The 27,759-nt window shown below is 34.6% G+C and overlaps 1 protein-coding gene, 1 long non-coding RNA gene and 1 other non-coding gene across 3 annotated transcripts in view; 2 read left to right on the top strand and 1 right to left on the bottom strand.

Annotated features, from left to right (window-relative positions):
* The window catches only part of Sesn (Sestrin), a 190,649-nt gene that overhangs the window by 92,185 nt on the left and 70,705 nt on the right, over positions 1-27,759 (top strand). The gene's annotated exons all lie outside the window — the stretch shown is intronic.
* On the top strand, positions 16,192-16,264 carry Trnak-uuu (transfer RNA lysine (anticodon UUU)). Its single transcript has one exon. It is a non-coding gene; the product is annotated as a tRNA-Lys (tRNA).
* LOC145976957 (uncharacterized) lies at positions 16,301-17,143 on the bottom strand. Its single transcript, XR_014440355.1, has 2 exons — positions 16,980-17,143; positions 16,301-16,637 (listed from the first exon to the last, which is right to left on the bottom strand). It is a non-coding gene; the product is annotated as an uncharacterized LOC145976957 (long non-coding RNA).

Here is a 27,759-nt window from a genome sequence, read left to right as displayed (position 1 = left end):
TCATAGGTCACGACGATGCCATGGGAAAGTCTGGAAAAGCCATTTTATGGGCGGCTGCGGGCGTTTTGAGGTGTGTGTTGTTGCGGCAATGTTATATTAAATACTTGGCGTTCTCGCGACGCGGTGCCTCTTACTCTACGTGCATCGAATGCACACACGAGGGATTCATAACGCAGCCGTAGAGCTCTAATGTGCGTTAGAAGCACGTCGGTTTATTATAGCAAGTAGGTTTACGATTATGTGTGCACGTTGCTGCGCTCGCAATGTTGACTATTTATATATTTGCATCCCTTATGAGAGCGCAATGCATCTCGTAGCCGCAACTTCGACTATTATTTTGCGGAACGATATACATATTTTCTCATCTGAACAGAATAACGGATTTCGATGTGTCAGAATAAATTTCTCCCTGAAATGGTGCAAAATTTTTTTCTTGCTTCTAACGAAAATTCGCCGACGATTATTATATGTAAAGTAATATTTTCCTGGATTCTTTTTCTAATAATATCTACGTATCGTGCATAGTTTGTTATTCACTCGGAGCGAACGAGCGAAATTCCTACGATATCCAGATAAGAACTCGTTTCACCTTGGCCACCGTTTACTGACGCATTATGGCAAATAAAGCCGTCTCGCTTGTTATATATACAATATTTTCTCGCTTTATTTCGCGCAACCGGCGTCGAGTCGACGGCTACTTTTACGCAAGATGGACCCGACATAATAACCGAGGGCGAGCGATATTACTCGCACATTACAGATTTAATTGATACGTTTTGTTTCACCCCGAACGAATTACATAAACTTAATAATGCGGCGTTATTTAATTGAGGCATTACGCTTTCACCGCGAGATGAAACCCTCATATCGTTGCACACGAAGAATTTTTAATACACGATTCCTTTTCCTGAATATAAATTCGGTAAACAAGAAGAGAAGGAAATTACGATCATTTTAAATTGTTAAAGTTAAGTTGCTGTATTATATTATCAGTCTTTAGGAAATAATAGTTGTTATATGTGCATCACAGATTTATTATAAAAATAAATTCATTATATAGATATTTATTACAGATTATTAAAAATATCGTTAATTAATCTGTATATACTATATCCAATATATGCATATAATTATGTGTAAGTTAAACCTTTTAGAATTTTTATTAAATATTTATATCGGGTATTGTTATGTATATATGTGTGTGTATGTATAATACGATATAATATTATTACATACATTATAGTATAATAATATAATAATATTATGTAAAATGATATATACATATGAAATATATACAATGTACATATGAATATATACAATGAATATATACATACATATGAAATATAAATGCATATTTTACAGATTTATTACAATTTTAAATTCGAGTTTCGCCACTTTTGACACCAACAATTCTCACGTAACTCTTCATATCATGGTATATTTATTTAATATTTTGTTACAAATGCACTAGTTTACTCGTGAATTATGAATATCCAGCGATATTATTTCCATCGCGGTGAATAGTGTCACGCGAGACTTCGTTGTCACTCCCACTATGGCTAAATATGAGTATCTATCGAGGAGTCGTAAGTAGGTCAACGAGTCGACGATTCGTTTATCTGTTTGTTTGCTCGCGTCTAGTGCGCGCGGTTGCGTGCTGCGTAATTCTGTATAAAACAAGCAGCTGGATGGCGGCGGAAGTCATTAAAACCGAAAAAGGAGAGCTTTACATGCAGCAGTTTTTACGCATAATTATTTTATATATTGTGATTCGACAAAAAATTTAAAAAAATTTTTCCTTTTTGAAGAAACACAAAATTTATTAGATTTTATATTAGAATGTGGAGGGTAACACAGATAGGAGTCTCAAATAGAAAAATTTTATCGCTTTAATTATTTGAGAAACATATTATAATTTATTTTTTATTATTATTTTATTAATTTATTATTTTTTATTAATTTATTTTTTGTATTCAGGTCTTTCTCACTCTTTTAATCTCTTTTCTTGATTAAATCAAACATTATTCGTTATTTCGGAACAATTGTGACTTTTAATATGCTCTTTATCTTTTTACATCCAAGCATTCTTTTCGCGCGTATGATGTATATTTATCGACGTTTATAAATAAAACTCTCATCACGTGTCCAAGCTATCGTGGGGCGTCGAAAAATCGTAAAGAGAATTTTTACAAAAACTGAAGATAAACTTGTGGTAATAGCGTAAAGTATATTTTCAACACTGTTATGTAAAATGATAATATGAGGAGAATATAGTACTATACACTTTTGCATAATAGTGCTTGAAAATGTAAATCGTATAATGTAATCGTATAAGCATATCTTAAAGATATGTACATAAACATTGAATTTTATTTTTTACTTCTTAAACAATGTGTTTAAAATTTTCGCAAAATATATTAAGAGCTTCAGGAGACTAGATATTTCAAAACAATTTTTTTCTTGCATTATAAAACTTTAAGAGAACAAATAAAAAAAAGAATTATAAAATTGTTAAAATGATTAAATATACAAAACATCTCTCGTGTGCGAAAAATATTTTTAAAAAATAGAGAGATTTTAAAGATTGACGTCAATTTGGTCGAGAGAAAAGTTTTTTTTTTCGAGCAAAAAAAAGCAACGAGTAGTTTTTTGGAAGAAATAGAATTCAACGCGCGATACGTTATTTTCTATTCAGGAACAAGCGAATTCGCGATTTATGGGATTGCAAATTGCGACTTGTGCGTGCGCGAATTGCATTAGCGCAAACTTTTGCCTTACCTTAAGTGCGGACACGTGTAAGCGAAGGCGCCGGCGACGGTTTGCAATCATTCACGATAAGATACATTCACGATGGAGCGCCACACGAGGGAGTTGTCGGAAATGTCCAAGTTTTTCGCGGAAAAGGACGCCGTCGCACGCGGCGAGACAACTTGTTGCTTCGCCGAGAAGACGACAAGAAGCGGGGGAGGGAGAGGAGGAGGGAAGCAGGGGATTCTCGTCGATTGCATAATATCTGCGTTAATCGCAGTAGTGTATCGCACTTTCCTGGTTTCCCTTATTGCAAAGTTTGAACAGTTCTAAATTCGTTTTATTCTATTATTGGTACTCTTGATATTTATTTTGATATTCTATGTTACATTATTTTTTCCTGCGTAATAATATTTTACGAAAAAGAAAGAAAATATATGTACGTGTGTGTGAATTGTAAGCAGATATTAAGTAACTGAAAAAATATTTTTATCTTTATAAATCGTTAATTGAAGAAGAGAAAATTAATTTAAATAACATGTATCTCTCTCTGATATACGTAACTGTAAACACGGGACAAGAAATGTTTTAACACATAAATTTGCATGCGTATCGAGGTATATTCGGCGTGCTTGCTTTGTCTTTAAATCTCTAAATATTTGCGTATCACGACTATTAATTATCCGAGAAAACGATAAAGCTATCTCAAAGTATAATAAAATCATTATTAAAAAATTATATCAATTTTTTAATTAATAATTCATATTTTTATTAATATTTATAAATAAAATTATTATTCATCTCTTGAATAATTAACAGAAAATATAAAAATAGGGATGAATCATGCGCTTTGAATATGCTCCGATATGTGTGCAAATTTATGTATTAAGACGTTACACCATGTTTACACATATGAATCTAGACGTATGCATATATTGGAAATACATACATGCTCCGATATATATGCATAAATTCGTATATTCCCGTCCTTGTGTATATATACGAGATTTTGCAGTGAACTTCAGTGGCTCTTGGAATGAGTAATGTAATTCAAGTTTAAATCTCAGGTTGTAACGCGAGATCACTAAACGTATCAGATTAGTTTTATATACCTACCGGATAGAATATAAATATAGCATGTGTTTTTGATATGTAGACTCAACCAGCCTCGGTTTTTGATTAATATTATACAGAAAACTTATCGCGTCACAAGGAAATGACAAGTCAACAGATAGAAACCTCTTGTAATCAATTGTAATCATAAATTTACACATTTCTGAAATGAAATCTAATTTGTCATATACACCAAAGTATAATAGTACAATTATTAAGTAAAATATATATATATATATATATATATATATATATGTACAATTATTAAGTAATATATATATATATGTTTTGAAAAATATTTCTTATAATAAATTAGCATACATGTTGTGTGTGTTTTCAGGACAAGCAATTTATCGCTGCGGATACAAATCAAGTATAAAATGACGATTAAATTCTTTGCTGCCTAGTGATTTATTTTAACTAGCGTTTTAATTTATTTTTAAAGATAGACATTATCTGTATATTTTTTTATGATAGAGCGCCAACGAGCGATTATCAATATATGTCATTTTTCAAATATGTCAATTTTTAATACATGAAAGTAGCTTTTTATCAAATCTATTATTTCTATCAGTTCTAAAAAATGTTATTACGTTTCTAAAATTTTTTATCTTATCAGAGGCTATAATTTGTCTTAAATAACGCGTCTTCTTCTATTTCCTTTTCTAAAAATTCATATAAATTAATATTTACTTCATACCTATCTTTTAAATAAATTTTTATTAGAGTTTTATTTATCTTTCTTAATATATTATATTCTATTTCCAAGGTAAACGTGATTCTCGCGAATGTTGATATTGCCAGTCGCGTGTGTTAATTTTATTGTACAGCGCGCGATGTCGAAGGCCTCTCTTGCCGGACTAAATATCGCGGTAACGCATTCCTATCGCGTGGACTGAACCTCATTATACGCCAGTGCGTCGATACAATGAGGAATTGTTCACCTTATGCAGTTAAGACAGGCAGACGAGTGTAACTTTTTGTCTGCATAATCATGTAAATGCATTTAACTCAGTCATCGCGTTGACTGTGTCCCATTGTTCGTCGAAACAAAAGGCACGAATGGCGAAAAATTGTTATTCGCAACGACGATCAAACGAATAGAAAGATTGATTCATAATTCATGTTCAACGTATTTATAATGCAGGCACGAAATCGGATATTCTGTAGCTTATGTTATAAAAGTTTGTTCAAAAAGTTGCTTTACAAGCTTTGAGTTGTGTATATTTTGTCTTGTAGTTTTACTCAAAGGATTCTCAAAGAGACATTTGAGTGCATTATCTCGATTGCTCCGCAATCTCACAATCTTGCGACCTGCTATAATTAGATCTTCTAGATGCAAGTAGCGTCGGTCCGTCTGTTTATCCGTATGGTTTGCGGTTCACCAATTTTCCTTACCTCGTGGCAACTTAACGAGGATGAGCAAGCGAAGACATTCGAGTTTGTAATTAGCGTGATTAGCACGACTAGTAAGTAAAGCAGTCAAGTACACTCGCGCTCAAAGTTTGCCGCCTTGATTAAGGAGACAATAATTTAACGCGCGTTTGTTCCCGCAATTAATTATCATTCGTTATATACTGAGCACCGCTTTGGGTAGAATCGCGTAAGGATAGAGAGAGTAAATCAAGATTATCGTTCGATAATCAGCGCATATCTATATCACAATTTTATTAATGTGTGTGTGCTTTATTATTTTATTTTATTAAAAATAACCTGTGGAAGAAAATTAATTTCAAATAAATGAAAGAGCGAACCGGAAGCGATGATTATTAGAAGTATCAAGATTATCGCATTAATCACAATATAGTTGTAATAGATAATATTTGAGATAAATAATTCTTCTGGAAGATATATATTCTTTAAAATATATTTTTAAAAGAGATATTACAGATAATTCGCGATATATATATCTATAATATTTATTTTAAAAACATAGGTAAGACAAAAATAAGTAAATAAACAAATAAATAAATAAATATATAAATTAAAATAAACGTTTTGAAACTAGGTAAAAGTAAATGCTAATGATTAATAATGCGTGTATGATAACGCAAAATTATAGCGTAGAAACAGCTACCTAATCTATCGCATCGAATAAATAAGAAACCGGAAACTGATTTTGATATCTCGCTTAATCAGCTCGGCTTCAGTTTCTTGATTGACGAGGGAGATTCAATCTAAATTCACCACCGGGCCGTCATTAGCCGGGATGTATTCGGTGATCCAAAAATAAAGCCGGACTGGTCCATTACACCGGTACTTGCGCGAACTCGCGCTACTAAGAGCGGTGGGGTTCTATCTTTACTTTGTGTACGAGCTAACGTCGCGCGATATCTTTGGCTTGTTTATACAGGGCGTGTTGCGAAACGCTTTTCTAGGATCGGTCAGATTCACGTCGGGTCTGTAAATTATAATTACCTCACGCCAAGCGTTCTCCATCGCACTTTCTCGCGAGAGTTCTTTGTTCCATCGCTGGCTTACGGCAATATTTAATTATTTGATAGCCGCCACCTTTAATATGGATTAGTCGTTTGTTCAGGTATCGAGACAAATTCGCTTGTATTTTCCTTTCGAGCCTACAATTTAATACGTATTTACACATTTACATTAATGAAATAATTATTAAGTGTCTAAGCAATAATTTCAGTTTTTACATGATTGATCGCTTCTGGTCTCGATGCCTCGGTTCTAGAATCAATATTTAATCTACGAATCTATAACACGCGCTTAAGCAAGATCTTAATCGTTACGACTAATTGGCAATTATAGGAGGCGATAAGCATCGCGTTGATCTCCGACGATTATCTCCGTAACCCTGGCTTTCACCGACTTGTAATTTCGCCGCGTTCACAATGGGAGTGGAATCGGGAATGCCGAGAAAAACAGTAGCCGGAGAACGTGCCTTTCCGCTCTCCATCTTGGCCAACAGTCATCGCAATTAGATGCAGTTCCCGGGATCGAGTCGAGTCGAGGTGGAGAGGAAACGAAAGAGGAAACTCCCTAGGTGATTAGCGGGCGCGAGTCTGCAATTAATACGATCTCGCAAGAAATTGGACACGCGAGTAGCGCGGCTGCTTGCAAAATATCGCGATCACCTGTATTCTACCTCCCAGCGACGCTGCTTTCTCTCGCGAGCGAAGAAAATCGGCCACAGGTCCGACAATAATGATCGCGCGATACGTTTCTTGCATAGTAGGCGTGTCATTAATTAAGAGCTAGCTTTCCAGACGTTTTTTTCCCTTCTTTTCCCATTTCCAATCGTGATTGCCGCTCTCGAACCGGCCGCGAGAGATAGACAGGAAATTACCCGGCACCATTTGTGCGTATCTCGGCCATTTAAGAGCGGAGAGCGCGTAACTCGCTACAATTATAAACGGTTAACGGCCTCTTAAATATACAAAATATCGCTAGGAATCTAATAATAGAGGGTTCACGGCTTGTATATAATTCAACGAGAGACTCTCGGCCAATAGTTTACTCGCAGGAGAGAAAATACGTTTGAAAACAATTGTCTGTAAAAATAGAAAGTTACGTTCGTTAACCCGATATATTTTATACTTTTCAATCGAGACGAGAATAGATGGCCGTGCGTATTTGTTACGCGGTATTCTTACACTTCGCGCTTCGTCGAGGGATTGCGTAAGGATTGGATGCGTGAAACGGTTCTACAGGTATCACGGCCTCGAATGCGCAGACGTTTATTATTTCTGCTATCTATAAATCCACCGTCGTTTAACACGCCTTACAATGTAGAGCAACCACTTGATGCTGGACGTTCTTGCCAACGCAAACAGGAGAATTAAGCACAACACACCCGGTCTATCCACTATGAATACCCTGCTGGGTTTCTTCAGGCGGGAGATATCAAACTTTTCGCGACGGATTTGCCTGAGTTTCGCGAAACGTGACTTCCTTTTTCTGCGTAAACTTGCGAAAATAACGCGGAACGAAATCGTCGAGTTTTTAGGGGGCGACATGCGTTTTTTCTCTCTCTATTTTATCTCGATATAGACGTCGTAAAACGTGAAGCTCTCGGGCACTCGGACAAAGTATGGAGCCAGGTATACTCCGAAATATCCGCTGCTCGTCACCCACATCACACAATATTGTCGTGCAGCGCGTATCGCGCGTACGTGTGCGTAAGATACTCGATTCGATCCACGTTATCACGTGACGACCTCGTGCTTGACGGCAGTTCCAATTTCGCTTCGCGAAGCGTTCCGCGCGAAGGTCTGCGAAAGATACAATTAAGTAACAGAATAATATACAGAATGTCTCGGACTTGGATATTAAAAGCGCTAGACGTTGATGCAAAAAAAAAATACCGTCTCGATATCGAGGCATTAGGACAGTTAGGGGATTATAAAATGTTGAGAGATTTGAAACACGCAAAGAAATGTTACGTATATGAATTGTATCCCTTTCTTAAACATTATTATGTCTGTAATTTAATACATTATTAAATCATTATATTTTTTGCGTCAACTATCAACGCTTGTGGTTGTTTGCATTGTTACTATCAGTTCTTTGATTCTTATCTAAGAAACCACTTTTAATTAATATTTTTTCTTTTGTATCCCTTTCATACCAGAAGTATGTAAGTTTGAGCCAACAGGAACTATTTATATTTCGAATCGCTAATAATAGTTGCACATTTATGAGTTAGAGAGACTTAAAAAGCGAAGTTATGAGACAACAGTTCGTATAATCGCCGTGTAAAAGTGAAGTGAACTATGCGCGACTTGGCAGTTCGTTGGTTCTCCGTTCGTGAACGATCGTAATAAATTCGTTACACGCCTCGTTTTTCTTCACAATTTCGTCATGCACGGCACACGTGATCGGCAAAGTTCTGAAGAGTTCTCTCGTGAGAGATCCTTGTCTTCGAATATTACGCCGTCAGATCGTTGAACGATTCGAAGAAAGAAAAAAAATACCAGCGTCAAAAATACGAAACGAACAAACGCTTTATCTTTAAAACAAAAATGTGAGAATCTGATTTTTTAATTTTTCAAATCCATTTACGTTTACTTATTTTTATTATATTTCAAAGACAACATCGGCGTCGTTTTTTCTACAATTAAGCTTCGCAGAATCTCTGTACGAGTTGTACTTTAATGCATGAGAATAAACAATAAACTACTTCTTGCCTCGGAGGTAGAATCTCAACGCGTGGATTACTCTCGACTCTAAGTTTCTTAAGATGAACTTTTCTCGAGTCCTCGCCATCTGTTGCCACTCGTGTACTCTTGAACTCACGACGAAGCAAAAGAACAAGTCAATAAGCAGCTTGAAGTTTCGCAGTGTGCTTCTCGTAGTTCCGGAATGCTTCGCGATGTGGACCGAGTTTCAGGACCATTGACCTAATTCCGTATCTCGAAATAAAGACACCAGAAGTCCGACGAAATGAGATTGTGAGCTTTGGGTAGCTTACAATGGATCAAATTTAGTATGAAACTCATTGATGTTTATCGTTTGAAATTTGCAAACATTATTTTTTACGAATTATATATAATTATAATATTTTATTTTATATTATATTATATATAATATATAAATATATATATATATATATATATATATATATATATAATTAAAAAAAAATATATATATATATAATTCAAAATTAGAAAATATAATTATATATAATTTATTAATACTATAATTATATATAATTTATTAATCATATATGAATTATATATATTTTTTATGAATCACAATAAATTAAATTATATATGAATTACATTTAAAAAAAAACTCTTTTTAATATAGCTTTGATATTCAATATCTAATTTAAAAAAATTGAATATAATATAAAACATCTTTCACGAAAAATAAAATGGTTACGATAAGGAAGAAGAGAGATTTAAATCTCGATGCGCACACAAATTATTTCGCACATATTGCATGCACACCTAGAACATGAATTGCTATTCCTGAGTTTTCTCAACTCGTCGTTCCGCTTCTCAGGGCCATGTTCGAGTAGATCGATCGATCGGCGAATAAATAAAGGCGCGCCACGCCTGCTATTGGATGTTTACCAGAGAGAATCATGATTCTCCATCACCTCATTTCAATAAACGTACAGCGGCGTTGCTAGTCCGGAAAATATCTAATCTCCGCCGAGATAAACCTAATCGAGATTCTCCAGTCAATTTTATGAGACTCTCATCTACGCAAAATGCATGCTAAGAAAAGGTCGCGCAAAACTCGTAACAATATCATGCCGACAATTGAAAACGAATCGGACACCGAGATATCTCTCATCTTGTTGTTCATCGATAAGAAATCTTGTGTGTGATTTTAAGTTTGGTACGCGAGGTCAACGATCTACTGCGTTTCTAATACAAATAGGTAGATAGAAGACGCGCGCGAGGAATGTAGTTGCTTCCCGAAATAATCGCGAGCGCTCTCGAGAAGTAGTCTGCGAAAATAATCACTCGAATTTTAACCGTTCGCAATCCATAGCGTATTTTTAAACAGATAAAAAACAGAGAGAGAGAGAGAGAGAGAGAGAAATTTTGGCACAAGTTGTATTTTCTAATCCAATAATTTTCGCACATGTCGCTTTACATGACACGAAGAAAGAAAAGAGCGATATTTATTTACTAGAGCGAGCGCGCGTTTATTTCCGGCGCGTCTCGCTTCTCGCGGAAGCTAACGATTGCGCGATCGCGCAATCTCCTCTCGAGCTTCCTTCCTAAACTCTGGGAAAACGATTCCGGTCGAGCGGTTCGATAAACATCTTATTTCGGGCCGTCTCGAAACGTCGCGGTGGTGCGCCGCATGCCGTGGTGTGATCGCTAAAAATACACGACATCCGCGGACGACCCGCCCCCCCGGGTGCCGGTGCACCGGCACTCGCGGGGAAACTGCAATCGAAAATAAACCTCTCGGAACACCTGGCACCTGGCACCCCCGGTGTTCCATTCGGCGCCCGCTTTGGATCCTCGTATCATTCGCACCCCTCCCCCTCCCCCTCCCTCCCTCCCTGTGTTCTCGCACGACACAGGCACCTGTCCCACGCATTCTTTCCGTGTAGGAGATAAGATATTCAGCATCTGTGTGTATTGTTATTTAGGTATCGTCCAACTGGCAATAGTCGCGGTCGACTGCATTTTATATAAAACAATCGCGTTGTCATTACTTAAAATAAAAATCCTATAAAAAATATTAATATTATCCTATAAATATATTAATTTATAATAATACCTCATTCGTAGGAATAATCGTCGCATTGAAGTAATTATTGAATTTAAAACATTAGTTAAAAAAAATGAGCGAATTAATAAAATTGTAAAGAAAATAATTCTAATGAATATAAAAAATAATTATATTCCATACTTTAAAAAAATCAATATATACCCTCGCTAAAATATTCAAACCAGAAACTAACTCTGACTCTCCCTCAATAAAATCTATAATAATATTGGTCTTTTTAATAAAACTTTAATAAAATGTATTAAAAACAAAGAGTACAAAAGTAATCAAAAATATATTTGAAAATTTATAAAAAATCCACTATTGAATACCTCTCTCTTATAATTATATTAAAATTAAAATAATTAAAATATTTCGAAAATCCGTGACACGGAATTCATTTTATAATATTTTAACCCGGAATAAGCACATAAAACAGTTAATTTAATTATTAATATAATAATTAGTATAGAAAGAAGAATTAATGAGCTAATGTTGTAACATATGATGTGATTGAATAGGATCAATCAATGTGCCGCAATGTGAGGAAATATACCGTTGCAATATCGCTCAACGCACTTCTCATCCGCGAAGTCTGTCACGATAAGATTACGGCGCAAAGATTTCACGTGTTTGCGTACTTGAGAAAAATACACTCGGAGATAAGCAAAAATCAATATTTGTCACGCATACATAAAAATGCAATTATTTTTGCGAGCGCTCGTTGGTGATTATATACAATTGATTACTTCTCGATAACCGACGAAACGGCATCCTAGGGCAGTTTTAAACAAGTGACTCATTTCTACACTCAAGAAAAAAAAGGTAGATTTAGACCCTCAGCATGGGGCTCGAATTCTACCATGACATTTAAAGCTACAAGATTTAGAGTCTCATATTCTACTGACTGAATTTGGGCTATTGGTTAACTCCCTTGTCAAAGACAATTTTCCAAAATAGTCAAGAGAGAAAATATATTGTAAAGAAAAGTTTCCACAATCTGGAACACAATTCTGAGATGCAGAATCTTATGCTCTTCAGGTTGATCTAGGTTACTTGCAGTTCATCCCTCAAAGATAGATTTTAGAAATAATCGAGAATTAAAAAAATATTTAATATTCAAGTATGTAATAATAATCTATCATCATATTTTACAATTTATTTGTTAAATATTTTAAAACTGTATTTTATAATCATTTTCTTATACAGATTATTAATTGACATTTTCTTATACAGACAATTAATTGACACTTTTTTATTGATACCGTCGTTTTTTATCATTGCAAAAATTTATCGCCATAGAAAATTGCAAAACGATTCTGGTTGATAATTAAAACTGAATCAGTCATAAGTTGCGTCATCGAGAGTTGGTGTGAGAGTTACATTAACCACCTATATTTGCGATTCGACACGGCTTGGCACCTTTCCAAGAAATGCCCGTTCTAGCACGCTGAGTTTCTTAGAAAGAGTGTGTCGGTGCATCGGATTTCTCTTCTTCCTCATCATTCTATCGTCCCTTTCCTATTCTTTCCGTGCGCAGATCGTTATGCGAGAAAGACAACTCGGATTTTTTTGAGTTAATCCCCGAACTCTTAGTCTCGCATACAAAAACTTCGTCCGATCCGGCTATATTTTACACGTACGATGATATACAGTACGTTGACGGCTGTAGTGTTTAACTTTAATATATATCCCTCGTGTTTCTCTCTTCTTTCATTCTTAATCCTACAAAGGAAAAAGCTAAGAAATTGATTTCATTCAATTTATCTAATTTATCTATTTTGTTGTAACAGATGTTGTAAGATGTTACAAAAGATGTGGAAGAATTTACAAAACTGACGATAAAATTGCAACTCTTACTTCTTTATTTAATCTATTTTTTTAGATTTATTCTAAATTTATATTTCTATCTTTATTCTTTATTTATTTTATATTTATTTTATTTTTGCGAATATGTTGAGAATCGTTTTACTTATTGGATAATCAAGAGATATTGAGATGTGTCACAAATGAAATAATAATTCAGTTATTTTACATGTGTTACGTAGTCTAAGAACTTTGTTGTTGCCGGATTAATCGTTACTCAAGTGTTTTTATTCGATTTTGCTCGGGCTTATCGTACACGATTCCATGAATCGCCGCAATCATTAAAATGACGCGAATTCAATACGGTATTGCCATGAGTCAATAATTACAACCGATGCTGCCAAATAATCACCAGTTATTTCATATTATGTTCCGGTGATAAATCGACATCATCATGTAGTATTGTATAATGTAACACGAGTGGAAAAATTGGATCACGCTCAATTCTGTATTTCAAGATTATAATTCCTGCATTTTTGTGCAAAAAAAAAACATTGCGTTTCTTTCGGCATCTTCTCTCGAATTATTATGTAAAATAAAATCATAAAATCATTTTTCTAAAAGTAATTTTAATCACATCCTCATAATATCATAATTTGTATAAATATAAACTACATTTTAAAAATAGAACAGGCGATATACGAAATAACGTTGGAGTCGAATTGAGGAGAAACTTACGTAAAAGTTACTTCAAAGCTGTTTATTCAAAAACGCGATACGTATACATATATATGTATGCACTCGTAATGATATCGAGGCTACGATAAAACTCTGAAATGTCACTGTGTCCATCATTTCCGATCAATTCAATCGTTAGTTATCGCTGCAGCTGTTCAGAGTCGCGAAATTATTTTGAACAGGGCGTCTATTGTCGCGTCGCATAATATCGGCAAGTTGACATATCGGGAAGTCACTGGCGCGATGCCAGATATATCGTTACGTTGAGAAACTCTGACGTTGGTTCTGGACAACGACCCTGAATCCGCGGAACTCTTATGGTTTATTCACAGTGTTTCATCGACAAGTAAATATCTCTTTTTTTTTTTTTAATAAAAAAACGAAGAAATATGAAGTACACATACGTTATTTCGAGTAATTTATCGCGACTATTCTCGTTGTTGGCTCATCTGAAAATATCGCCAGCGGGGAAATACTTTCATTGTTTCGAAAAAAAAAAAAAAAAAGAAAATTATAAGCGAACACAGCATCGATAAATACGGTATCGAAAACAGAAAAATTCTTTTCATGCATCGCGTTTTCTCGATGCTCGTTTCGGGTTATCGCGAATGTCACCGAGAAAGAAAGAATATACGAACGTCTTCAACCGGCTTATCATTATTAAAGTATTCGGAGTTCACGATTCGATCATCTCGCCGCGTAAAAACTTTATGCTTTCGTCATAAATCACGATAATTCGATTAGCAAAAAAAAACATTGACGGGACGACAGCACTAGATAGGATTTGTAGACGAAAGGCATTGCGTAGAGGCATCGAGTGCAAAGGTCCCTGCATATTACGTTATCCCGTAATATCTCTGAGAGAGTCGCGAGAGGAAAGGGGTGTCTTTGCTGAAACAGCTACAACGCGACGAGAAGCCATACATATTTAATTAATCGCCGATAATCTCCTCGGGGGGGGACTTGACCTCCCCGATCGCCGTGAATCTTCCGAGTCAAGGTCGTGGACCATTACTGCGTCTTCGATTCGATTTCACATTGCAACGAGCGAAAACATAAACAATAGCGCGTGTGAAGGAATTGAGAGGACGTGAACGATTCTCGCATATTTAAGAATATTTAAGAATATTAATATGCAATCGATTATCCTTGCACACGCGCTCTGAAAGATGCAACGCGATGTTTCTTCTTGTGTGCGATATAATCGCGAGAGGATCATCAATCAATTGCATTTTGCTATGAAATCGTCGACTGTGCTCTTTAGAAAAACAGGTCGCTGATACGATTGCACGATCTTGAGTCCGCTCGAGTTCGTCGTTTATCACGTCGGAGATAAAATTCAATGACGCGTAAATTAACATCTGTATTGCACATGCGGATCTGCCGGACACCGATTTGTTATATTTGTTTACGGGGTAGAAAGGAAAGGGAAGAGGAGTGAGTCACAAGAGCGAGGCGATATTTCATAAATGTTTTTTCTTTTTTATCGTGGACGGTTTTTGCTTATCCTTATCTACAAGATAGTTTAACTATCGTCATTATTTTTGATAATAGGAATTATAAATACTAATATCTCAATAAACATGTGATTAATTTCTTTTTTATATTGAAAATTATTGCGTATTAAAGCGAAGAATTATATAATTTTCAATTTGCAAATTTAATAATCATACCTCATTTTTTTGTATTTTTATATAAATATAATAAATTTAGATAAAAGAAGTATATAATTTTATAATGATCCCATATAATTTGGTAATCAAATAATGGTGATGCATGGATGGGATAAAACATCTGCGTGAAATGTCTTGCAGAATTACTGTAATTTATAATCAACGTGTGCGAATTAATGCGTTCGGGCTTGAAAAAAGGGAGCTAAATGCCAAACTTTCTCAGATTAATTCGGGAGATTGATTAACTTGCATTGCAACTGTTGCTTGTAATTTACAATGCGACTCGCTTTATTTATATCCTGAATATCATCTCGCAAATATTCCGTGTTTAACATGCAACGTTATCTTCTATTCGCAGTTATATATAGGAGATATTAATATAAATCAAAGAATTGCAACAATAACATGCTCAGGCACATAGATAAATACTTATAGACACTCTTTTCAAAAGAATAATATACGTTAGAGTATGCTAGTAAATTTAAATTATAATGAAATATATGTGAAAATTTTATATGAGAAAAAATATACTTATATTATTATATATATTAAAATTATTTATTATTAAAATTATATTTAATAATATATTAATATTATAATAATTAAATAACAAGAATTAAATATATCAAAATATTAAATATATAAAATAACAATTAAATATATAAAAATAATTAAATATATCTAATTGTTACACCTATGATATTTTATATACACACACAATATCTCCCTGTACAATTATTATAAAAAATAAATTGAAAAATATATTTTTAAATATATCTAAGGTGAATATTCTTAAGCTGCTCGTGCTTATCAAATTTTATTCCACGTGACTGAGCGTGTTATCTCAAATCCAGGTGAACCGATAGCAATTTCGGCAAGTGCATTATAAGAGTTTAGAGACAGCCTCTCTCTCGAGGCCCGGATAGCTCAGTCGGTAGAGCATCAGACTTTTAATCTGAGGGTCCAGGGTTCGAGTCCCTGTTCGGGCGTTTCTTTTGCCTTGCGCCCCATCGAAATGTCATCTATTACTATCAAAAAGAAAGTATTTTTATTTTGTCGGATGTACAGATTCGCACGATTTGCCTATTCGGCAAGAAAGTTTATTCTTCAATAAAGAGCCTGACGGTTCTTGAATTCCAACGACGATCTCGATAAGATAGAGAGAGAAGGGAAGAGGTTCTAGAGATCGTGATTACATCGTTCGCGTCGTTTCATCTTTTCGAATCGTTCCATTATCTCCGCGAATCCTCTCTCTCGTATTTGCTGCCGTAAAATGGGATATGCTTGCATACCGCCTTCCAGTCCGTTATCCAAGATAGAGCGATTATTGACGCCGTTCCGTAACATAACAGCGGAATTTTGCTGCAGGAGACGAACAGAGTATGAAATTTCGCAATTTCGCGTAAATAACACTGAGATCTTTCGAGGATATGGACAAATAACTGTTTGATCTTGGACAAATAACTTTTTATCGTTGAATCTAAAGTATCTCTTGATTTTACTTCGCTTTTACAGCCACATATTTTACATACATAACATTTTATTCCATCTATAAAAATGTTTCAAGCCACTGTGACTTTTTAATTCAATGACTTGTTAAAAGTTATATTAAAATTATAAATTTTCATAAGCATGGTTATATTTTTAGGTTAATAAGACGCGAGTGAAATATTGCGACAATATAAAGATAAAAATATAATTTACAAAGCAGGAATTCTTTTCACTATTAATCCCCATCTTCTATAAAGCGATGGACGACGACGGGAAATCATCGTGTCGATGATTTATACGCAATTATTTCCCAGAGATCGGCACTCGATGTAGAGAATTCCACTTTATGACATATATATTAATAGTGAACTTTGTGTTAGAACGTTTTGCATTTTTTATCTATTCAATTATTATAACCCGTTGTAATTCGACTAATATCACATCGTTAGACGCACGTGTGGTTTTTATTTATTTTTAAGAGCGAATCTCTAATTAGCCCTTTAATATCCTTTCACCAACCCATTTTGCACGTATCTGAATAAGTAAACCGGAAATTTCATCAATCTAGATGGAATTAAAAATGTGAGAGAAAAAGAATTTATATTTAGTGATTTTAGGAAAATTAAAATACTTAGAAATATTTTATATTATTTCACAATATTACAGAAGAGCTTTTGAAAAATGAAGATAGCGGAAATAATTTGCATACTTGTTCGATTTGTCCGAAAAAAATCGGCTTAATAATATTCGGCCATCGATATATTTTTCCCGATGAAGGGAGAGATTAACGAACGGTTAGAGGAGAAATTGCGCGACTTTTTTTTTTACGAGAATTGCATCTCGTAATACATAATATACGACAATCCTTCTGTGTGGGACGTATAAATGCGTCGCGCGTGAATAGGATCTACATATATGTAAATTAAACGCACACGTGCGCCTGATATTTCTAACGCAGCGTGCTCGGTTGTACAAGTTCCGCTTTCAAACCGCGAAAATATTCCGGTGGGAGCATACATTACGCGCGCGCACGTCGGTATTCCGAGGTTAAGAGAAAGAGCCGGATAAATATGCGTTGGATACGCAATTAAGGATTCATTCAAGACTAAGCGTATAAGCGAATCCTTCCGGCAGATGCCTGAGTCTTTCACGGAAAATCGCATATTAGACGATGTTTATACAGCAATTATCGTAACGCAGTTAATTGAATCTGCAACAGCACTCGATTCACGTCATCCTTTTATCGCTGTGCAAAAATACTAAACGTTAATTAATTGTCGCAGCCGAGAGCTCGAGATTGTCATTATAATAACATCGCCGATTCTGCTCCTGGCTATTTGTAATTGGAATAATTTAGTTGGTTATTGTACATGTCATATATAATATATTATACATATATGTATGTATATGTATAATTGTCAAATGTAATTTTAAACACACGTACATATATGTATGTGTGTATATGTGTGCGTATGTATGTACAATATGCATTATGCTGTTACATTGAAAGATGACAATTGAGTTGCAAACGATTCAGTTCGAATGTAAATTCGTGAACAATATTGGATTTGTGAATAATGTATATGACTGTGTATGTGTGCACACGTGTGCTTACACATACAGTATTTCTCTTTCTCTTCTTCCCCCTCTCTCTTTTTCATTCTCTCTTTACATAATATGTTATCGATGTCAAAACTGATAACTTTATTTATTGGAAATGAGACTCAATTACTTTTATTTTAAATTTTTCAAAAAACAATAATTAATAGCTTTCCAACACAAGAGAGAGAAATATGTCAGGAAGGTATAGTTAATTTTCTCCTATTTGACGATTTTAATGTTAATTATTATCATTCTCTTTCTGAGTGATCAAAAATTAAATGCAAACGAAATGTAATCTATTGGAAATTGGAGCAATGCTGTGAATCAGTTGGAAAGACTTAGAATATAAATCCGTTTTCGCGATAAGTTTGCTCTACCGTAAATGTGAAGCCACGCGCGCGGGTAAAAGAGGGCTACATATGTTCCATCACGTACGTGCAAAGGCGACGTTCTAATTCCTTTGTTTAATACACTGCTTCTCCAATCGTTACACTCCCACGCTTTTTTCCACCATCGCTCCTCTCATCCTCTCATCTTCATCCGTCGGCTTTTTTTTTCTAGAAAATGCCATACACATGTCTGTCTATCTATATCTCCGTCCATTCGTCGAACTAGGATTCTCTGTCCCTTTCCGAGAACTCGTTTTCCTTCCTTTCCCGACAAACGCGCGGCTCCATGTGGCGTCGGTCGAATTAAACTAGACTAGTTTATTTTCCCTTTGCCGGTGTTTTTTTTTCAAAACTATATACATGCTTCTCTATTTTCCTATCGGCCGTGAAAATTAACGTCTTCCCGCAGTCGGTTTGTATAAATGACACTATATATATGCAGGAAAGACGAAGGTGATATTTTGCGCGAAAGTAAATCGAAAATGTAGAATAAATTTCTTTTTACGAAGCTTTAGTTTTAAAAGAGTAGATTTTTAAGAATTGGAAAATTAATAATTTATTAGTTTTTTGAATATTAATTGATTAGTTAATTTTTGAGAAATTTTATATGAAAAACTTTTATTTTCTACATTTTCAACTTTTAGTTTACTATATTTCCCGATTCATCTTATATGTTATTCCGTATATGTAGTTAATTCAAGATTTGCCAAATAATTCTGAATTAATTGGTCAATAATTTAATGTTTCTTAATTTATTAAATAATAAATATCATGTATTATTTTGTTATTTACTTTATATGTATTAATATATATTGCAAGCTTCTTAAAATCAGTCCTTTTGCCACAAAAATCTAGATTTTTCGTAGAAAAAAAAACTGAATTTACAAAGATTTCGTAATATGATATAAAAGAATCGAGATCGTAAAAAATAAGGGTTAAAAAAATGTGTCTGATACTCATAAAGTATATTTTTCTTATTATATTAAGGGATTTATGCACATTTATGGGAAAAATTCTGACATTTTGTATAATACGAAATAATATATTCCTGTGAAAATATATAATATATATATAATTTTAAAATATATAATTTTTTAATTGAAGTATACTTTTAATTAAATACCATATGAATAAATAAAGCTGTTTAAATATAACTTTTGCAGATAAAATTCAGTTGTTGTGCATATATTTAACAAATTTTAACATACAATTTTCGTAGAATTACTTTTACATTTTTCACAAATATCACACATAATTTTCATTTATATTATCGTAATTAAATTGCTTCGTAAACTAATTATTAGCGTTCGTGGAAACACAGTTTTCACAATGTTGCTATGTTATAAAAGTATCATAATCTATTTAAATCATTTTAATTCTATGTGTTGATACGATCGTGTCAAAATATGAATAATTTTGCGTGATATTGAAATACTCGAACACTCCTCTTAATAGCGTTTTTTAATATGTAATTTACGATCTATAATTATTTGAAAAAATGTTGTACGATTACGTCTATTAAACGATTTAAAAGTTATTGTTCATCGTTTTAACTTGTAAATGTATTTTTTTTAATAGTAACTATTATAATAACATATTTGCTGACATAATATTTACTAATCACGCATGCTAAATATGCATAATTCTAAGAATCTAAGTTATTTTCTCGATGTTTAAGGTTGCGCATTCTAGCTATTCTATCTTATGTTCTAAGTATAGAATTTTTTTTCGATGTAAATGATATTTTATCGCTTGCTTAGGGAGAAAAAACCTACCCTATTTAACTTATGACAGAAATTATGTGTTTTTATGTAAAGACTGGTTTCTCTTCCCGGCTTTTTGCCGATGAGATCAGCCAATAATTATGTTAATTGATAATTGTCCTTGGCAAAGACCTGTTACTTGCCTCGGACGTCATCTTTGGAATCGCGTGATCTCGCGATCGATCAGTGCTTGTCAATTATCGATCAATCAAAGCGGCGGCTCCTTCATTCGCATCGCGATTCCTCGATTTCCTGTCATTGTATTTTTCCTGATTTCGATCATCGACGATAGCTAACGATTCGTAACTAAATCAGTGTCTAAAAATCAGCGTTCTTTACCATTTCTGATACTCATTAATTACGTCATTCAATAAGAAACTGTCCGATCGCGGTTAAACGGACATTGGTCAGGAAAAACTGCTCACGTGTCTCTGAATTGCGACAATCTTTTTATGTATATCTGGACGTTTTTGCAACGAAACAGGAAAATGAAAGATTGAGGCTATAAAGACCGACATTGAATTTACGAAGGTGGGTTTAAAATTCTGAATAGCCTTCTATTGAAGCGCTGAAATCGGTATAATTTTGAAGAGTTGTATTTTCGACGCTCGAAACAGCAAATGAGCGTCGTGAATGAAAAGAAACATTCCGATAGTATGAATGCTGGGAAAATGAACCTGGTGAAACACATTTCGTTACGAATAAACGTAGAGATTATTTACATGTATTGTGTTAAGATTCGAAATCGTCGCGAAACGATGACGGTTTCGATTTCTGCTGAGAAGCTTAATAAATATTTTTAAAGAAACTTGTGTATGCAGATTTTTGTTTAAACAAAGGGGCGATACTTGTCAGTTCGCGAATTCAAATAAAAGTCGGAATAAAATAATCCGACAGGTTGATTAATGTCAGAATCTTTCTCTTGCACACTTTGCTCACTTCGGTATTATTTTCACGATGACTGCCAATGAGGAGAATAATGCACTTTCGTAACTCGATAGAATCCCACGATAGAGTCCTGGCTACGCGATCGCGCGTAAATAACTCCCTTAATTAAAGGTAAACCATAGACCGCCCACGTATTGTGTAACAGCGACACGAGGATCATGGATGCTCGAGCGTGGGTATCATATCGGTGTTAGCAATCAATGATATTCAACGGCGTAACCCGTTTATTTGCGAACATTTAAATGCACCCGAGCGATTCCCAGAAGACACTCCCGGCGATTGGTCGGCGCGTCAGGGGTTTCTCGCACCTCGATGCTTCTCGTTCCTCGATGCATCGACATGCAACGGCGAGAGCGTATTCGGATCAATCCCGCGGTCATAAAACGGGAAACGAGCATCGGTGCTTCCCGTCATGGGAGAGAGCGTCTGCGAATTTCATCAAAATCACGGTCACGTCGCACGCGATTGGCCTCTAACTCCGCTCATTTCGGTGAATTCAGACAAATCAGACTCGAAGATGTCGGATTAAAATTAACGGTCCCACTTGATCCAATCCATTGCGCGATTTCTTCCTCTGTCCGACCATGTTATGCCTAAGAGTTTGAAGCGAGCGGCTCGAAACAGTCTTCCAACATCCCGTTCTCTCGGATGCGTAACGAAGGTCGTATCTCGATTTACGTTTTCCTGCCGACTCGTAAAATGGCTTCCGGCGACACCTGCGCCCCCCCCCCCTCTCTGTCCCCCGGAATTCAAGAGAGAGGGAGAGAACTTTATGAGCCGTGGCAAGATCCAGAGTCGTCGCGCGTAAAACGTTAACTGCTCCCGTTCCGACCGAACGAAAGAAACTATCTCTATTTAATTCATCGCGATTCTCTCTTTCTCCCGACGCGAGCGTTTCCTCCGCTCACGTTAATGACCATTCGGAGAAGAAAGTTCTCTCTCCCCTTCTTCCCTTCCCCTCGTTCTTAAAGTATCTTTCTGTCTGTTGGAACGCATTTTATGCGCATTTGAATTTACAAATCCAGGCATATATACAGGGCGTTTCGGTAAAGATAGGCGATCTCTCGTGGGGAAGTAGATAAAAATAATTCCGTAAGTTTCTGTAAAAATTTTTTATACGCATCTCTAAGATATCTGTTTTTAAACTTAAAAGTTGAGAGCATTTTTCTTAAGTAACTTTTATATCACTCTGTATATTTTAATAGTTTGTAATAATTATTTTTAATTATACTAAATAAAAGTCTTTAAAATGTATATTAAATAAAGGTCTTTAAAATGTAGCGTGATAGATTTCTTGCTATAATGTTCGAAAATCAGAGATAGACCATCTATAATTTTTCTAACTTACAAGACTTTGAAGTCGATAGATTTCTTTTATATTTTTAGATTCTTTTCATTTTTTTTCTAAAAAAAAAATAAAAAGGTATTCTTGTTTCATTTCATTATAACTTTTCGAAAGAGATACATTTAATTGGTAGAAAATAAATGATGATAATATGATGATGATGATAAAAGATTGTGGAAATATTTTATAGAGTTCTTACCTGCATGCCCACGAGAAATTGCTATCTTTACCGAACCACTCTATATATATTTCCATTTAATAGTGAAATAATTTTATTTTATTTCCGTGGGAAATAAAATAAAGCGGGCATGATTTCACGGTCGGTTTATATGCAGAGATCTTGTAATAAGTATTATAAATTTAACGGAACTTTAGGTTCCCATAGTCTAACGGAAAAATTTCGCTAATTTCTCTTTTTTTAGTGCGATATATTTAGCGACGCGAGATGCATTTTGTCTCCATCGCGATATTAATAAATTACCGAGAGCAACGATAATTCTTGGCGATGATGCAACATTGTCTCACCATGATTCATCGATGCATTTCGCGAAACGATAACGGCCAGGCAATTCGAAGAAAATAATTAGCCGCTTTCCTCTTATATAATTGGAACAATCTCAGCTCTATGCGAGTTTATTGCATTTTTTTCACATTTCTTATAACACGATTCGCTTTTATTAGCGCTTGAAATTTAATTCGTTGTCTGCGAACGCAGCGAAAAACTTAAGAAGTAAGCAAATATATAGATTGCCGTAAAAAAGGTGTTAAATCTTACATTTCTCGTAGCTAGTAATTCGCGGATATTGTGTTTTATTTTTCAAGATTACGGATTTAATTAGAGATTTTAAATTTTTATGTTGCGTTGAATATACAACCGCGTCTTTTATAGGATGTAAATGTTGTAATCTGCGGTTTTATAAGCTCGCAAGTGTTTTACATACACGGATGAGAAACTCAAGATTGGCGATGAAATCAAAGAACCTTCGAATAGAGACGTTCAATTCGTTCTTGTCGGATTAAAAGAGATGGCTGCTTTAAATCGCAGCGAGTTGCTTGCGGTTTTGAAAAGACGAGTTAACACGCGACACTCGAGTTGTACGATATCATCGCGTGTCAAGGGACCTATAAATGAATGATAGATGCAATACAATATTTATTATTATACACATTATTATACAATGCAGTATTTATTTATACTATTATATTTGTATATTTGTTATATTATTACTTCGGCATTAGCATAATCTTAAGCAAATCGACTTACTCTTTAATATCTTAATAATTTTAAAGAAATAGAGGGAGTTTTACTACTTGCAACAACGTTAAATCCTGCGAGTTAAATCGCTACGCTTTTCAGAACTAATCCGATAGGAATAATCTTACCCGAGAGAGCAGTCGCTCTCTTTTAAATATTCACGAATAGTTTGGAACCGAAGAACTTTTTTCCAAGAATTGACAATGACGATCGGAGGATTGAAAGCTCTTTAAAGAATTTCGAAATCTCTTCTGTCTCGATTACCTCTATCGGAAACGTAATTATATTTAAATATCTTTAATGAAATATATAATCTACGTTATTAATTATAATTTACGTCTATTTATTTACAATAAAGTTTTGAAAAAAAGAATGATAGATATAAATTTATAACAAATTCGCGTAGAATAAATTGGGATCATCTTTTGGGTCATTCGTCGATAAATGAAAATCGAGCATAGTCAAAGTACATCTTTCGATATTCTTCGCTTCGTACAAGTCGAGAGCTCATATCCTGCACGCTCGTGACGTTCACGCGAGCGTGAGTCGTGTACCGAGCGGCAATCTTGGGCTCTGGCAGAGGCCTGGCAATGCTCGAGGGAATACCGAGGTGAGCGGAGTAGACTGCTTGGTGCCAGCAGCCATTCGAGTCCCTCTGCTCTCTTTAGTCCACGTCCGTTTCTTTCTCCCTTCCTCTCTTTTGTCGCTGTCGGTCCATCTTTGTCTTCCCTGGTAACGTCACGGTTACTCTTTCCTCGACGTTTCTCTCTGGGAGTTTCCCACCGTTTTCCCCTTCTCCGCTTGTTTCTTTTTTTTCCTTGCCCTCTCTGGCACTCGAAACCCTCGGGTTATCTTCATCCGTTTTTTATTTGTATAGCACATTCGCTCGCCTTTCGCTGTTATTATTTTTAACTCGTTATATTTTCAAATGCATCTTGTTGCATCACGGTTCTATTCGTTCAGGAACACATTTTTCGGAGCACTTTTCGTACAATAGCTTTCTTTTCTTTTTCTGCATCATTTTGATTTTATATTTAGCTGTTGCCTTTGCATTTTCTTCACATTTTACGTTTCTCTTTGTGCTTTGCATTTCTGTTTTCCACGTCGGCTTTTCATTCTTCCTTTTTTTAATGTAAAGAAATCTCCTCTTCTTTTGTAACATTTTCTCTTCTTGCGCTCGTGGATATTTTTTTCGTCGACCTTTCGCTTCTGGCCGTGTCGAGATCATTCTACGAGCGGCCAAATTCTCATTTTACGCAATCTTATCTCGCGATGTAACTGCAACAACAGTTGCGCTTCATATATATAATCGAGGACACTCTCTACTGAAGGGAATTATGAAAGTATCATTGGTGCTTGCGCGACTTATACATGTAACTTTGGCAAACAGCGCTTTTTTTGTCATATTAGATAATCCGTAGATCGCACGTTTTACAGAGCATGTGCCAACAGTTCTAACAGTTGCATTTGAATTTACATTTTGAAAAGCGCTTGCGTCATTCGGCATTGAAACGCTCGTGATGCAATAATATTACAGCTTGCGTTATACAGAGTGCTCGGAAAGTAATAAATTTAGTGAGAAAGAGAGAACATTTTTTAAAAATTGAGAAAATATTTCCTGTATCGATAGTAGATTAGGTAATACTTTTTCCCATTTTCGATTAAAATTTCGACTTATTGTTAGTATCATGATGATTAAACGTCAATACACTTCAGGTATTCTTTTCACCAAGCACACTGTATATCGCGATTGCTTAAGAACGCTACTGTGAGTCTTCAACTACCACTTGTTTGCTTCTGTTCAGAGGTGATCTAATACAGACCGCTTCTTGATTTTATCCTTCGCTTGGCATAGACTCTTTGGATCTATTCAAATATACATACTTTCAAGACGTCAAGTACGTAAATCAATTCGCCGGGAAATTGTAGCTCTGTTTGTTGTATTGACGTCGAATATTTCTTTTTATATCACGCTGTTTTATAAAATACATCGGTTAGATCCTCGGTTAATTAATTCAAATTAAATATATTTGATTAATCAGGGTATCTACTTTCAGGAAAAATATGGAAAACCTGTCATTTTTAGGGATTTCTTTTTTATATTTAAAAAAATCAGAAAAATCTCATGGAATTTTATTGAGATTCAGGGAATTTAAAGAAAATCGTCTCTTTAATAATTTTATTTTTATATTGTAAGCAATCGGTAATCTATAGATAAGTTAATTATGTCTAAAATATATTATAAGAACATATCTATCTCTGTTTATTCAATGTCTTAACAAAATATTGATTATGTAATACATATTCTTTATTGTAATTTTTGTGCAAGTGAAAAATGTTTATTTTACGAAAGCTACTCAGTTTTTTTTCAATATATTTGCAAATTTAGCACTGAATGACTCTGTATTTTTTCTTTGTACGAGTGAAAAGTATTAGAAAACGCATACAATAAAAAAATTTATTTTAGAAAATAAGACTTGCACTAAAAAATCTCTAAAATATTCTTTTTATCAGGAATTTAGAATAAAAATACTTAGGAGGTCAAGAAATTTTTTTATAAGATTTGAGAAGACTCTATTAATTTTTCCTTCTCTTTCTTACATCAATTGAATAAATCAAATATCGACTGCTCTGCCTCCCATATCCATTTAATAATATATACATGACGTGAAGAAACTTTATGATATAAAAAATATGAACTTATATATCTTAATAATAAATATTCTTTTATAGGATACATCGTCGAAATTCAAAATCCCTTTTTATATCTCACTTCTATCATCACTGCTATTTTATTCATTTTCTCGCATCGCGACATTTCCTTTCATCAATTTCCTTGAGCCCGTCGAAATCATTCTCCCTGAGCACTCTCGAAATGTTAGTTTTATCGCGAAATAAATATTATATGAAACGAGGAAAGATGTTTCCTTATCGTCATGTTATTCTTTACATATTAAATCAATTATCGAATCTTGATACTAGGTGGTCCAGTCGCTGATGATAACCGCGATATTTTAATTAGCAAATATCTGATTACATTAAAATAAAATTAATATGGAAAATAATTCTCATTTTTTACATGAGAGAGATATTCTTGTTACCGTTTGCCCGAGAGTAAAACTCTCAAGAGGCACTCTGTTCAAATCGACGTGTCAGGGACATTCGCGCGTCAGATTTTTCAAACTACTCTACTATTCCAAACTACTTGGTGTATATTTGCGAAGTATTTTTCCGATACATAAGGCACCTACTTTGCGCACGTCGCGCAGTCGAAAACTTATGGCAATCTCTCCGGGTATATCTCGCGCATTAGGGAGAAATATTCGTCGGATGAAATTTCTCCGATGAGAGAGATTAAATTATTTCCATATGTATTCGTTATCACAATAATTGAGATGGCATTCGTATATGTGACGTCTGATGGAACAACGATGAATACATACATCTTGCATTTAGCTTCTTTTGTGATTTATTACAGCCACTAGGCAGAGTTACTAGAATCATTAAACAAGGATTAATTCAATATTCAGATGTACTACTCGTATTCTTTACATCCGCAGCTGTCGTGTAATTTTTGTTTTAAACTTTGGAATTTTTATTTTAATTTTAAATTCCAAGATCTTCTAACTCGCGCGAAATTCTTTGCACGTTTTCTGTGACTTTTCTCAGTTTCTCAAATTTTGCGTATCTT

This window comes from Camponotus vicinus, unplaced genomic scaffold (assembly GCF_025532165.1).
Source record: "Camponotus vicinus isolate PSW18456_S1 unplaced genomic scaffold, iyCamVici1.0 SCAF_9, whole genome shotgun sequence".
NCBI lineage: Eukaryota > Metazoa > Arthropoda > Insecta > Hymenoptera > Formicidae > Camponotus > Camponotus vicinus.
The sequence above is the reverse complement of the archived record's forward strand: the minus strand, read 5'-3'. Positions and strand labels throughout refer to the sequence as shown.